General features: G+C 40.2%; 1 protein-coding gene across 2 annotated transcripts in view; it reads right to left on the bottom strand.

The window, feature by feature from the left end:
• LOC124159417 (serine/threonine-protein kinase NLK2) overlaps positions 1-15,752 on the bottom strand; it is a 487,693-nt gene that overhangs the window by 172,585 nt on the left and 299,356 nt on the right. The window lies entirely within an intron of this gene.

The raw sequence follows: 15,752 nt of genomic DNA, 5'->3' as shown, positions 1-15,752 counted from the left end.
GAATTACACTCACCAGTGCAACTCCAGGGGTCATATGAACGTGCAGGCCTTACCACCGCGACAAGGTCGTTACGCAAAGAAAAGCCTTCCCACAAAAATGGATATTAATTCCAGCGGTACGCAAACGTGGCTGAAAGATAGGCGACCACAGACATTAAAAAAAGAAACAAGAAACGCGACGCCTCGGCTGGCAAACATCGAGAACGTGTAAAAATGCGAGGGAAACGACAATCCCAGCGGACCGAGAGAATTCTTTGATCAAAGCCGCGTGTTCGACGGAAATGACGGGCGAAGTCAAAACCGTGGAAAATGAGAGAGGCGATTGGAGGAAGCACTTCGTTTTACGGCGAACCGCGGAGAGGATTCAAAAATGAGAACGGTGAGGAGAATGCGCGGGGATATTAAGGGAACAGGAAGAGTACAAAGGAAGCAGGAGGGAAGACGCGCCCAAGATGAGGTGGCGGTGATGAGCGAGTGGGCGGACTTGGCAAGGGCCGTGAAATTTACGAGCAGTTAGGAAAAATACAAGGAGAGGAGCATGACAGCGGCAGAAGGGAAATGAAACTGTGACGAGGAGGGAAAAAGATGAATAGACACGACGATACACGCGCGTCCAGTCGGAAGTGGGGGAAGCTTTTCGCATGAAACTTACAAACTAGTAACATTCTCCTTTGCTTTTCAATTCCGAGAGTTAGTAGGTGTTAAGGAAGCGTTAAGGAGAAAAACTTAGAACGTACTTTGAAGCATTCCAGATTTTTAAGATTGAATAACTACAGTGGTTTGTGTCGTGACTTACTACACATGCGGGGTGCACAGATTCGAATTCGGGGGATGACGGAGGCAAGGATATTTTCCTAAGATTATCCCACCCCTACTTCTAGATGAGCATTTATGCATTATTATCTACTCCTCTGGGCTCATATGTTCAGGCATGGTCCCCTCATCATCTTTTGTAAAATGAAGCTATTGATAACAGGAGACCTCTTGATTAATATTAACCTTGATACCAAAACTTATATTCATAAAGTTGTCACCGTTAATTGAAAGCTAAAAATACCGATTCAAAGTTATGATTAGTAGGTATATATAATCACTTGTACCCTAGGAACGCTGAAAATGCAACCAAATTTACAGAACTAGGTCAGTTAACCATAGAACATTGGAACTTATAGTTCTGAATTATTACAAAGCCTTGAGTAAATTAGTAAAGCAAGCCCTCTATCACGATGGGTTCCAATAACGATGGAATCGGTGTCATTTGTCATTTTCATTAAGTGTGGAAATTACCATTTGTAGTTTACATTTTATCATGGATACATCGCATTTCCACCACATCAAGCCTGAAACGATATCATGGACTTGAGAGTCAGGGATAAAATGGTGTTTTCGGAAGGAAAAGGGAATAAACTTGGGGGGATGCTCTCTTTACTCTGCAACAGATACGCGAGCACGCGACGAATGCGTGAGCTGAGAGGGGGCGGGGTAATAATGTGAAAGAACACGAAAAGGAGAGACGGCAAGGACGAAGAGGGGGGGCGTGTGTACCCCTTCTCCTAAGCACCCCCACTCTTCCACAACCCCTAAACGGCGTGCAAGACCTTTTCCGCAGCCGTCAATCCCTTCCGCACCCGACTGTTGCGCGCCACAGGGGTTACTGGAGGTTGTACCGCGAGCGAAGGAGGGGAACATGAAAAGAGGCCAGAACGATTCAGGATTTAAGAAAAAAAAATATTTTCGTTCATCGTAAACCAAAAAACGATGCTTCACGTCGCACAGTGGGCCAAAATCCAAAATAGCTGGCCAAAAGTAGAAAAATGAAGTTAGCGCAAATCAGCCAAAAACAGTTGATATTCATTATTAAGCATGTACTCTATAATATAGGATACCATACAGAGCATGGAATACGTTAATATATTTTTTACAGCTGTTTAAAGTAGAGCATTTCGGAGTGATTTTTATCGACCAAATTTTTTCCGTTGAAAATAGCTAAATTTGTAGCTTCATTACAGTGTCGTTGTTACGAATATTGGTTTCAATGTATTTTTATCCATAAAATTGGTCTTCATAAAATGAATATGGACAGTGTTTGTTTGATTTTACTTGTTAATTCATATTGTTTATAATTTTTCAAAAACTGTGTTGATTTTTCATTGAATTTCATTTTTAACGGCAATTATCGTTTGTATATACATCAGAATACACGGAGTTATTTGCACTGTGAGATAGACAAAAGCATATAGAATAATGTCCAGAATGCAGTTTTTGCGATAACTTGCGATCCTAATTTTAACAACCATATTTCTGTGAATCCACCCCGGCCGCACGGTCCACTGTGGCGGCCACGAAACGGCGGCAGGACTAAGCGAAGAAAGGATATGATATCCGTGCATAAAGACTACGGAATACTAAAAGTCCAATGACATTTGTCACTTGAATACATATTTCATGAATAATTGTCATATTGTTTTTGCACATTATACTGTAAATGGCTAAATTCAACGAACATCTTATCGCAAATAACAATTTCTTGCTATATTGGTGACTGGCAATTCTACGATTAGGTCATTGGAAGGTTCCTCGGCAGAGTTATGGCTAAAATATATTTGAAAGGATTTTCTCAGAATTTCGGATTTCCCTAAAGCATCATGGGCAGGCTGCGGTCGAGGGGTTTAGGAAGGTCATGCACGTGCAGCGACAGGCGCCCACGCCGAATGGTTGAGGATTTGCGACCCTCCGTACTTACTGGCCCGACAATGCTGGTTTTACAACCTTACCAGTAATGACTCTTTTCTACTTCCCCTAATTCATCGGTAGCTACCCCATGTTATGCTTTTTACACTTTTTTGTCTTTTTTTGCCGACCCTTACGGCCACTTGTTCCGACAAATGGAATTCTTAGTTAGGGTTTTCGGTTGTTTTTGCGTACCACATCCATCAGTTGTCCTAGAGAGAGTGTCGAGTGAACATCCACTATAACACTAGATTGATCTGTTCAACGTCAGAAGCGCTTTAAATGAGGATATAGTTACCTACTTGTTCCTGAGAACCAAAGCCTCCTTGTACCCGCCTCCGTTTCGTTGTGACTTCAATAAGTGTTCGTCGCATCTATCGAAAAAGATTTTACTTTCCATTGTAGCGAGAAGCAGTTCGAAGTTAAGCAAAATTTTTAAAATGATTCCTAGTTGTAGTCCGCAATTTTTTTTTGCTACCCATGTAAGAATGATGATAGTTCGGTTTTCGATGGAACTGATTACCTGATATTTTTTTATGTCTTTTTGATTCAAGTTTTTGACAGTGAAATTATTAGCGAGTATTTCTTCAATATTAAAATTATAAATTATTATGGTCTCTGCCACTGGTTTACATTTATGTTGCATTGCACTCAACTACTTATTATTTGCGGTGACTTTATGGTATGTACCCTTATCTGACGGTTTTACCCTTGGGTCTTCGCGCGGAGGCCGCGTGCGGACGGTAACAGTAATAAACCTAACGGTTCGCGCGCTTTCCCACTTGTGTCCCCAGATTTGTTCTTTTACTTTAAACACGTGCAAATTTTTCCAATCTAGAAATTTAATTTTCCCAAAATAAGCCGTCTAAGCGATTGGCTCGCTCATTTCTAGCCGAGTCAGTTTCCTTTCAGTATTCCTTGTCGAATTGCCGAAGGACGTCCACAGAGTAGTTGCTCATTTATGGATACAACGACAGTGACTAGTCAAGATTTACATAGTGTCGTCTTGGCAAATAGAGAGGGAACTATTCACAAAGTTTTTATACATGGAGCGGGAATCGTGAAATATGACATTCTTCCTATTGGGCAGCTTTCCGAAGAGGCATTGGAAGCCTGACACAAGGATTAGAACATTAGAAGATTAGAAAAAATCGGGTAAAACATACCAGAAAAGTTGACTTTTTGACTCAAAATTTACCTTATGCCTTATTTTACCTTAGTTGATAGCTTTAACGTTGTTAGCAGTAGAAAAAATTCTATTTTTCCCTTGATATTTCCTGAGCAGAAGATAGGCGTGCCCCTGTAGAGTTTGCTTCCCGCATCACATTCGCCTATTTTAATTGTTATCGCCCTTCTAAACAACATTTTGGCCTACATAATCCTAAATAAGTTAAATTGCACATTTAAAATACACAATTTGTAAAATGTTTCGTTAATTTACTAATATCTTAGACTCTAGCGACTTTTGGCCAGCTTTTTTCTATTCTAGCCCACTGTGCGTCGTAACTACTCAGCCAATCTGCCTCGAAATCTCTAACACAGTTAAATCTCATTACTTCTACTTAAAACTCGGCAACCAGCCAAAATGGGCATGTAGCTGGAGGTGCTAAGCGGTTAAACTATAAGAAAATGCAAGAATATTAAGTGACGCGTAGTGAGAGATTTAACAGCCAGATTTGGACCAAGCATTCTAGTTCATACAACGCGTGTACCTATGCATTTTATATTCCGTAGGAACGCTTACATATCACCAGCATCAAAAAAAAAATTGATGTGGTAAACTTGAGTTTAGAAGATAGAAATAAAAAAACTAAAATGTCGAAAATGATTTTTCAATTCAGTACGGTAGCCAGAAAAATCATACGGTAGGTTTTATCATAGAATTCCGAAGTAATAACCACACCAGCTCATAGGGAGCTAATTTACGAAAACTGTAGTCGGGCACAAGGCGAGCTTAAATCAGTTTATGAGGGAGAATAAAGTGTACATATCGTAAAAAAGATGGGAAGAACACAGTTTTGGACAAAAATGATACAAATGGGCCTCACGACGAACTGAAGAAGGAAATTTAGCAAGCACCATGTGATGTGTTTTCAGCAAAAATAAAAATTTATGGATCACCCAAAAATGAGACTGACGAGAGCAGAGCTCACCACAGACTAAGCTACAGACATGTGGATTTTGAGGTTTTACACATTCATGGTAAGGGTAAAGGATAACATCTATCGAAAATTTTTGCTATGAGGAATCCGAATACCTAGCCCAAGATTTGAAGCCGGGACCGTTTCGTCCGATGTCAAGCTCTCTACCCACCAGATCGCCACACTCCGGGGATGGGTAAATAGTAGGATTTGAGAGCCAGGATTTACGCGGCTGCCGAAACGGAGGCATCAAATGACAACCTCTGCGACAATCTAAAGAAGACAACACGGCGAAACTCAACTCGGAAATGGTTTGAAGGTGACGTCCAACTAGCATGGATAATTGGATTTGCGAAGCCAGGGATTGCTGACAGCCGGTGCGGAGTGACAGACCGAAAAGACGCCACTTAAAATATTTTTAGCACGCATTTTGAGCCCAGGGGCTTCGTGAAATATTCAAATTGAAACGAATGTTAAAACATAAGTCTACAGGTTGCCATCTTTCGGCATTTAGCCCACTAATGAATACGAGCATCAGCTTATTATAACACATGACCGAAACAAGAGACTAGTTATAAAATAGCATTTACGCCGATTAAATTATCGGCAATCAAAGAAGTAAAGCATAGCATAACCTATGTATATACCATGGATAAAATTAAGTAGTGATCACCTAAAGGAGATTACCTTAGTAATACTTAACGTATTTCAATTTAGCTTTAAGGAGGAGCCAATAATTATATGAGTAACGAATTGTCACATAAAATATTCCGCGATGGAACTAATAGTCTCAGCATAATATAGGTGAGGATGACGAAGTCATATTCAAAACCATAGAGTTAGGTAAAAAAGTCAACTTTCCTTGTCCAAGCAGCGAATTAAAGGCCTAATTTCGATGTTTAACATCAAAGGATGTCATTGATGATAACAGTATTTTCTAGACAATGTTTGCAAAACATTAAATGAAAGGAATACGTCTAACTGGGAATTAAAGAGGGAAATTCTATTTGAGAATACGGGACAGGCGGGATGTTTCGCAAAAGCTCCATGTAAACCTTCCTTAGCTACTGGAATAGCTTTCATGATAATGTGTAAAACAAAGGCCGCCGAAGATCGTGGCGCCCAAATATTGGAAATATGAACAAAGAGGAGAGAATGACGTAAAGGGGAAAGCCGTTTAAGATCTGGATATGGAGGAAAATGGAGAAGACGAAGTGGAAGGAGAGGAAAGAAAATGGTGAAGTTCTAGACATGGCGTGGAAGGAAAGAAAACTTCTAAAGGAAATAATGAGGCAGAGAGTGTGGTTGGAGCGAATATTGGACAGGGAATAATGACAACCGTGATAAATGATAGGACGTAGGGTAAAATACGGAGGGGGAAGAGGATTTGGTTCATGGATAAAATGAAGAGAAACTAGCCAAATAAAAAAGTTCAGGTATAGGCCCCGGTATTTCGTTTATTTCGTATTTCATAAACTACCTTCACCAGTAACTATTACTATTATTATTAGAGTATTCTTCCAATTAAGATAGGTTTCCACCCGTAATATACATATTAATAAGAATATGTAAAAAGTTAGTATGAAATATAACCGCATAACCTCAATTTATCTCCAAGGGATGGGCAAATTCCACAGAGTAAATCATTTGCCTTCACCAGGGAACGAACCAGGATATTTCCTCCGAGGAATTACTGTAGCTCGTGTCCACTTGCGAGAGACGCCGTAAAGTTTCACCGCTGGCTAGTCCGCGGTTGTTTCCCAAAATCCCAACTCACAGAGGCGAAGGCTACAGGAGACGAGAAGCGACAGAAAGAAGCGTGGGATGGGATCCATCCTGGGGAACAGACGGGAGGACGAGAGCTAATGGAGCATCAGCACCCAGTGCCGGACAGCGAAAACCCAAGACTTGGTCCGGAGCTGCCTGCATTTCATGCACCCACCCGGGAAGACGCTAAGACTTCGGGCCGGCCGGGTAAGAGGGATTTTCCCACACAAAACACTTCAGCCACCGTGATCCTAATTGTTTTACTCCTCAACGAGCGAGCCGCAATCGCATCAAGAATTGATGAACAATTTTCCCGCCCTGCTTTTGTGACAAAAATGGCTAGCGGAATGTGCGATGCCATAGAAAAGGGAAAATTTGCCCACTACCCCAAAGACAAGGGATCGCAAAACTAATGAGTGCATACAGACATTCACGTATGACTTAGGAGTAGAAGCACTTATTCACCTAAAATCAAATACTTTCTACAAAAAATAGCAATTTCAACAATGGAAACATTATTTTATACGACTGATCATAAGGATTCAACTTCATCTGGATACGTTTTACGCAAAATAAAGACAGATAATGCCGATTCCAGAACTAATGAAGTGAAGGATTTTTTTCGGGAGAGACTACATCAATAGATGAGATACTTTTAAAATCATGTATGAAAATATTAGCTGAATGTTCACTCGAATGATTTTCAAAAATCTTGAAAATCAAATTCTTATATAACATGCATTATCCCACGCTAACAGATGCAAACGAGATGAAAAGATGGAGATGGTGAGGTCGCAGTAATAATTGATGAGTTAAATAAATGATTTCTACTAAACACAATCTATCACTTCCTTGTCAACCTTTGGACATTTGAAAATGAATCATAGCCATTCGAACGGGCTAACATGGCTTTGATCGGTGTTTGAAAATTAGAATTCTAACATAAGAGAATTGCGTGGAACGACACGCATCAAAGATTAACGAAATTTAATAAATTTCCTTTTTTTCTTTAGCGACATTAACTTCACAACTTAGTCACAATCAAGGTTCAACAGACACTGACATAAGTGAAAGAAAAAACATGACAAGTAATACCAGCAGGTTCACGAAGTATCGTCAATTCTCCGTCCATCTACATCTACACACACACTACAAGTGATATCTTGAGTATTTAGCAGGAGGAGAGTTCTTTTATCACCAACGTTCACAGAAAAATAGGAACACTGCCCATTTATGACAAATATAAAACACGTGCATATATACTCGGGTGTAGGAGCCCCAAAAAAGTTTGCTCACTGAGAAAATAACTTGCACATAATTACCGAGCCTTAGAAATACTCCCTCACTTTTTACGAACTTCCAATCTTGTTCAACGTCATTTCGCCTGCTTACCCTTCCCTGGATCTCATGGCGCCCTTCGGAACATTTAAGAGGCAGCTTCTTAAAGTCTTCTTTTCGAGTATCTTACTTTTTTACATAGTGTTTTTGTTCATATTTATAAAACTTACAGATTTGATGTTACATTTTCAATGTGAAGGCCAAAACGACTGTTTTTGTTAAATGAAAAAAATCAGCAAAAAATAAATTAAAAAAATAAAGAAGCCGAACGGGAGCAGCAAATCAAGTAGATTTAGCATCGGGTGCCACGTTGTCCCGAAAATAAGCGGAATATACACCGAGAGATGGATGATGTATTGGCGAAGGGGGGACGGTGAGGGGGCAGGGAGCAGGTCGAACGGAACGGTGATTCGGAGAAAGGCATTGTGGGAAAGAAGAAGGGTTAGGGCCGCTGCGGAATCTCGAGGTGCGAGCGAACAAACACGCTTAAATGATGAACGGCCGTAGGGCGGGAGATTGCGGGGCGGAGTCGGACGAAATGAGGGAGACTTGTGCTTTTCGGAGCAATTGAGTGGGGGGAGAGGGAGAGGATTGAGCCGAACGAAGACAAAGGAGCGCCCGGGGACACGAAACTGAGCATCATGGGAAAGGAAAACAACGGATTCCGATAGGCGTACAAAAACCGAACAGTGGAAGACGGATAACAGGACGGACGGAAGACAGCAATGGGAAGAGAATGGGAATAGTGGGAGAGAGAGGAAATTTTTGCTTCCGCGATACGCGCAAACGTTGCCACCTTTCCCGAGCACGTGATTATAGGCTTGAAATAGATACACACAGTCGCATCGAAATCTTTTTTTTTAACTTGACGCCATTTAGGGGTTTTAATCTTCATAGGATTAAAACCCCTAAAATTCCTATTCATTCATTTTCTTATAATACCATAAGAAAAAAGGCGACACGACTCAATCGGTCCCATGAAGAAACATAATGAGGGCCATATGAAGCCAATCGTCGAAGGACAAGTGGAGAGATTGAAAGACAAAGGGCGGCCCCGAAAGAGTTACATTGGAAAGGGTCATTCTTCATGCGAAAATATTCCTATAACAGCTGACATGATAGTTAACTGATACACTGTAAATGACATGAATAAAGTGACAAGAATTCAGTGAAGCAGACATGACAGTAAAGAAAAGTAAATATGACCTGGAGGAACCATGAATGAATACCGTAACCTAAAAACTTTCAGGCCCTAAATCAGTCTCGTAAAATCGGAAGGAAACAAGATGTACAAACATACGAAGAAATGTAAGTAAAAAATGAAGAAAAAAATTTAACTGCAGAAAATCGCAGATTTAACATCACACTATGGAGGGAAGAAATATATGGTCATTTCAGAAGCCAAAGGAATATCTTGATCTGACAATCGCCGTCAAAGGAAGAATGTTTCGTGGCGATAACACTCCTTTGAACTTTCCGACGACGTGAACACAATCGTGGGCGTAGCCGGAACAAGGCTAAATCCAGTTTATGGCCGAATTAACTTCAACGCTTAAGCCTGCCAATCAAAATGACTCGGACGCAAACGCAAAGCAACCTCATTAATTGCTAAACCCTTTGGGGAAAACGGAAGATGCCTGGCCGTAATCATAATGATCGAATCAGTCTTGAATGCAGGACTACCACGGCGGACGCTAAAGGGAAAATTTTCAAACCTCTAGGAAGGAGGAATAAAAAAATAGCAGAGTGCAAGGCAACGGTGGCGCAATCAACGTCAACTTCTGACATTTCTGAACCGCACCTAAAGACGATTTAATGAATTCGCGGGATGAGGGATTTTAGATGCGAGTGCATAGTGAGCATCCAAGAGCTGAGATGATGGCTCAAAAGCAATTTGGCGAGTGTGAAATGTGTCAGAGGAAAAAAAGAGGACCCTCGACTATAAAGAAAGAGATTTGAGATAAAAGCCATCTACTGTACTGAGCATAATCTCTGAATGGGAACGTTATTCCTGCAACCGATGGTGCGGGGTGGTAAGACAGCATGAAAGTGAGACACTTTTAAGGATTTTTACTTTTTTCTCCATTTCAGAAAAAAATTTAGAGAGAAAATTGTTATTATACCCCAAAGTTACTATGAGGAGTTCATACCCACAAGCGAGAAGTCAGAGATCGAAATTTGTGCCTGCACCTAATCGAAAAGCATCTAAATAAAAAAAAGTTTTTAATTCATATGAATTCCTATTTTTGCCTAATTTCATGACTGGCATCCATCACAAAGAAAATACTCGTCAATCAGAAATGACATCCTTAGAATGTAACGTGAGATCGTCGTGTGCGATCAGCTACTTAATTTCGCAGCAAAGAAAATCTGAAAAGGTAATAAGACTTTTGCGCAAGTCAAATTACAGTGAAGCGAATACATTCACCATAAAAATAAATTCCATACATTTTTTAACCATTGTAATCAACTGTACCTTTCCACTGGCGAATGTTGTGTTAACTCACTCATTTTGCCACCTTTTCAGTAGAGGACATGCTCAAAACTTGTGAAGACTCATGGATCACACTTACCTGAAAATAGAGAGAAAGTACGGTAAGTTTTCAATTTAATCACATTAAAAAAATTATGCATATAATTTCTATTCAATAGCCACAATGTCACGCTGAAGATGAAGAGAGAATGTGGCACATCACAATTCAACAAACACATTAATGAAAACGATTTTTGCGCAATACCTAAATTAAACCATCCCTGAAATCATGAAAAGACATTTGATAGGACATGCCATTACCAACGAACTATAAAAATACTATTAGAAGAATATACCAACATTAAAATCTCTCGGAATGATTCCAATTGCTAGAATAATTTATTATGAGTTCCCACAAATATTCTCAGATTTCCTTGACAAAACCTTGTGGAGGCAGGCTTTCTTCTGGTTTGCCTACCTACTGCTACTGAAAACGTCATCAGGACCAACGTTTGATTTGCATAAAAAAATCAACGCCAACTCAAGCCCGAGATATGCCTACCCAACCAAGCTTCAACCATCTATATCAGAACGTGGAGCATAAGAATCGCAAAACAACGTCAAAAAATCAAATTTTCATATTCATGCATTCCCTGATGAAATGTATGCATTTTCTTTGCATTCATTACCCCACTTCGGGAAATAATAAAAGGGATTGTTAGGATCGCTACAAATCACATTCGGTGAATGGAATCCATTTCAAGTCACAAGGCCCTCAGCAAGTACTACTGTCCTCTATAGTCTACTTAAGTTGGTTCAAAGAGCCATAGAAGTAAGCACCACGGAGATTATGCGATGCCCTCATTAGGATACAACGAAGCGGAGAGGCGGACTGAACTAACTAAAATCAGATAATACACAAAAACTATAGAAAAACACTTTTGTCAAAGATTCGCGATAGCGGAGAGTGAAATTGGAAGGTGAATATGGGCTACAGGAGTAATAAAATAGTCCATCGTGAGCCACGAACTAACCAGATATCACACCCATTTGACTCAAGCCTACATCATGTTTTCAACATAGAGAATAAATGGAATCTCTATTTATCCATTGAAGGCTGTAGCAGGGCTAAAAAGAGCCACATTTCTATTCGCACCAATCACTCGACTGCTCGTGACTCGACAAGAATCATGGCCGCGCAATGAATAGGTTTGGCCAAAAAAGGACAATGAAGATGGAGAGATACGTTGTACTGTATCGAGAAAGTTTTTTGGGGGGGGGGGGGGGGATAAGTCATTGATCGGAATCTAAACTGAGATAATGCAGGCCTGAATTGCAAAAGAGTCAGACACTTGCCAAACAAACCTTAAAGTGGTGCGGAGACTGTAGATGCTAATTGTTATCACGCGCGATCACGTCATGCATTACATTCGTGAACATCAAAGAACAGGTACCTTCCCAACACCATTTATAAGAGGTAATGCCATTCCATGGGGAAATCTCAAAGTAAACGACATCAGTTGATCTAGAGTTAAGTAGTGAGACAATTTGTTAGAGATCCATTGATATGCATTTATGAAGCCAGCGCCGCAAGGCTTAGGAATTATATGTCAGTGTTTTCAAATGCTATTCCTGCAATAAGGAAGGAAGACAAGTCGTATCAAAGTGCAAGATTGAAGTTACAGTTACAGCCGCTGTTATAAAGAGGCTTTGAAATGGATCTGATCCATCACTACGAATGGTCCTTCATAAAATCTAAGACTTCCTCAAACATTCGCCCGAATAAAAACTTTTAGGAGGATATTAAACTCAATTATAGTGATACTATAAAGCGTTGCAACCATAGTACCCAATACTGGCAATGAATATCGTTACCATCATTTAAATCATTAAGAACCTGTGAAAGATAACCAAAGCACACCATGAAAGTGTTACCTTTTGAAATATCAGTTAATGAATTTATGTCTTCAACAGATGAAAGTAGTTGCCATAGCTGGAGTATGAGAAAAATATGAAAAGTGCCACTCTACCAACCAGGGTTTATGCAGTCTGCGGTGCCTTCATGCCTTCATATCCTCTAACCTTCATTTTAACTTCCGAATTTCCTTCCCCTTGTAAGCCATACAGTATATTTGCATATGTCCATTCTTTATTTTTAGCCTCCATAATTCCACGAAGCACATTTCGGACGAAATTTATTTCATCAAGACGAACTACTGCCAGTTACAGTATATTTAGAGTACCATTGCGATAGTAATGCCGTGACGGAAGAAACTTTTTTGGAGCAAATCGAAGCAGAAAGATACAAAATATATTACCTCAAAATTTCCCTCATTTTCCCTATAAGTACTGTCGTTATGTCTCCATTAACACACCAACAAAACGCATAACGACGCCAGCGGTTACCCCAAGAGGCAACCCAACGCAGACTTTCCCGTGACGATTGGTCAGCCCGTTCACCAACGATCGCTATAACTTCGCATACAGCTGCACCAAATACAGGAGCAGTCATTTTTGCCTCATTTCTTTCAACAGGCGGGTGCACGGAGCACCTGGGCGCACTTTCCCTCTCTATCTCTCCTCAGATATCCATCCGATTAAGGTGACACGGGTCGGCCCCTTTGCTTGAATTACGCATGGACGGCGGGTCTGCAATGAATCAACGAAAGAGAAACTGAGGGGAAAAGATCCTTTGAAGTGAAACTTCTTCGCCGACGGTGCGCAACCTAAAGGAGTGCAAATGAATTTTAAACCGACGGAGGAAGGGTGTTGTGGAACACGCCTATAAAGCCACTAGGTACAACTAGGAAAGGTTTACTATTTTTTATAAATTCTAGAGTCTTCATAGCGATTTTCCAGTATTCATTTCTTGAACAACAAAACGTTAAGTTGAAGAAAAATTTCTCGGGATTCCCACCGGGTGTGGTATTGGGTTAATTATCCTGATACCCAATACCAAACCCGGTGGGAATCCCGAGAAATTTTTCTTCAATCTTTACGTCGGGAAAACCTAAAATCTTACATAAAACGTTAAGTTGCATTACCATCACCATAGACTACTTAAACTTCACCATTTAGAGAAATTCATAAACACCGAGGAAACAGAAACATGGCTTTCCCTTACGTTAAGCATTGAAATTTGAGTTTTGTTCAAATTTTCATTCGCATGCTCGCAGTTTCGACCGCATTGTTTCTTTAAAAAAAAACCTTGTGGAGGCACGCAGGATCACCGAAAGCTTGTAGTTTCAAGCATTTAAATACAAATTGAACTAATACTGGTAATAGGAGTTTTCAAGAGTGTATCCAAATATGCCAACATGTTGCATTAATTCGAAAAAGACCTCGAAAAGGCTAGGAGAGAAGTTTTCCAAAAGCTGTTTAAAAACGGATATCTTCAACATAAACCCAGTTCAAAAGGCATTTCATGAAAGAAATTTCAACTTAAAACTGATCCATGATAATTTAAGGCATTACCGTATTGATTCAAGACATATTTTATTCAAATAATTAACCACCAAAAAATTATTTCTAACCATAATTGTCTTTTGTCGTAACTACGGTATTTATCGCGAGCTTACAGCAAAAGGTAGCAGCTAGCTGTCACATACGATTACATGAACCTGGTTCTTAGGTTAAATATTTGACTTTAAAAAGCGGCCTCCCAAGCATGCTTGGATCCAGGTTAGAGAAATAAAAGCGGAAGTTACACATCTGCTCATCAGACCAACTGGGCACCTGAATTTTTTGTATGCTTATAAAATGTATTCCACCCGTTCGGCAAGAACGTGACGGTGAAGTAGTGGACGTCACGCAATGCATTCGGGCGCTGGCAGGCGCAAACAAATGGGCGAATGCGGGGTTGTTTATGTGATAACTTCCTGCGCGAAAACCCAGGTCATTACTCCGCCTATGACGCCCCCACCGGCAATACCTCTTATAATGCATCTCCCGTATCTTACGCGTCTACCCTTCCTCGAGGCCAATACGCCTTCACGCGGACCGTAACGGCGTTCTTCACTAGAACCAGTGGCGAATAAAGAAAAAAAAACTCGAGGGAGGGCGCAAAAGATATCTTGAGCTACCTTAAATTTCACCGTAATAAAAAATAATTAAGTCCAGTGGTGACGACCAACGCCGTTCCGGCACTGGTTAAGATAAGACAATGTTCAAATAGCACTTTTATTAATATTGGTGTCTCAAAATTTCAAATGTATACCTACATTCGTAACATAAACTGAGATTTTTGTAATAAAATGTAAATTGTTGAAATAAAATTGAATAAAAAACACACAGAGTAATATTTCACTCGAAAAAAGGTAAAGGAAAGTGCGTTCCGGCACTGCTAATTTTGGCATGACATCACTGATCGAGTCACATGCAAAGTTTAAGAAAGTTAAATTTAAACTAATAACACACATATAAAAGACAATATAAATATATCTTCAAATACATCTAATGATATAAAAAAGATACAACTGCCGTTCTGCAATGCGGACGGCTCCGTAAGGGGGGGGCGGCCTCATATGTATCCGCCACTGACTGAAACCAACGTAACCCTCTTGGAAACCACCCTTTTATTAAAAAAAAACACCATCTCCGCTCCCAAGATTTCTTTCACTCCTTACTTTTCCAAAGAGCAAAGCTTAACACACGACTAATCTCTCTGGATGAATATCACTTAAACATTTGTGATAATAAGGCGGACGGGATTAGAAAGTGGGGACATAGTTCCAAGAGAACGACTAACCTGAAATCACGGCGAAAGTGTCGTTGGAACGAAGAAAAATCAGCAGTGCGTGTTGCAAGACGGTTTGAAGACAAGAGCATCGGTATTAAAAATGGGAAAGCACCACATGAAGTTATCTCAATTAGATTCGTCTATTTGAAACCTCGCCGTTGAGACGGCTCTCCTGGGGCACTGACCTCGCGACAGGTTATCCCTCATGGATCAGTGACGAAGTAACACACTATTAATGAGTATAATCGTATTATGCTTTGATTTAATTAAACAATTGTTTGACGAATCTTTAGCATTGGCATTCCATCACTCGAGTTTCTTTGCGCATTAGTGAGTATGGAGGAGAAAAGAGAAAGTGATGTGAACGAAGAGAAAAATGCTAGGCATTGCTGGTTGAGGAATTAATTGGAGATGTTCTGTGTTGGTTATGTATGAGGACAGAGAAGAAAAGAAGAAAACTAGAAAAGGTGAGAAGGACGGAGAGGAAAAGGATTAAAGGAAGTATGGGCATCGTAGGCGAGGGCGGAAAAGGTCTCAAGGAGATCTGGAAGAGACAAATTTGGTT

The sequence above is a fragment of the Ischnura elegans genome, chromosome 5 (genome assembly GCF_921293095.1).
Source record: "Ischnura elegans chromosome 5, ioIscEleg1.1, whole genome shotgun sequence".
NCBI lineage: Eukaryota > Metazoa > Arthropoda > Insecta > Odonata > Coenagrionidae > Ischnura > Ischnura elegans.
Note: the sequence above shows the minus strand (reverse complement) of the source record. Positions and strands in the feature narration are given on the sequence as shown.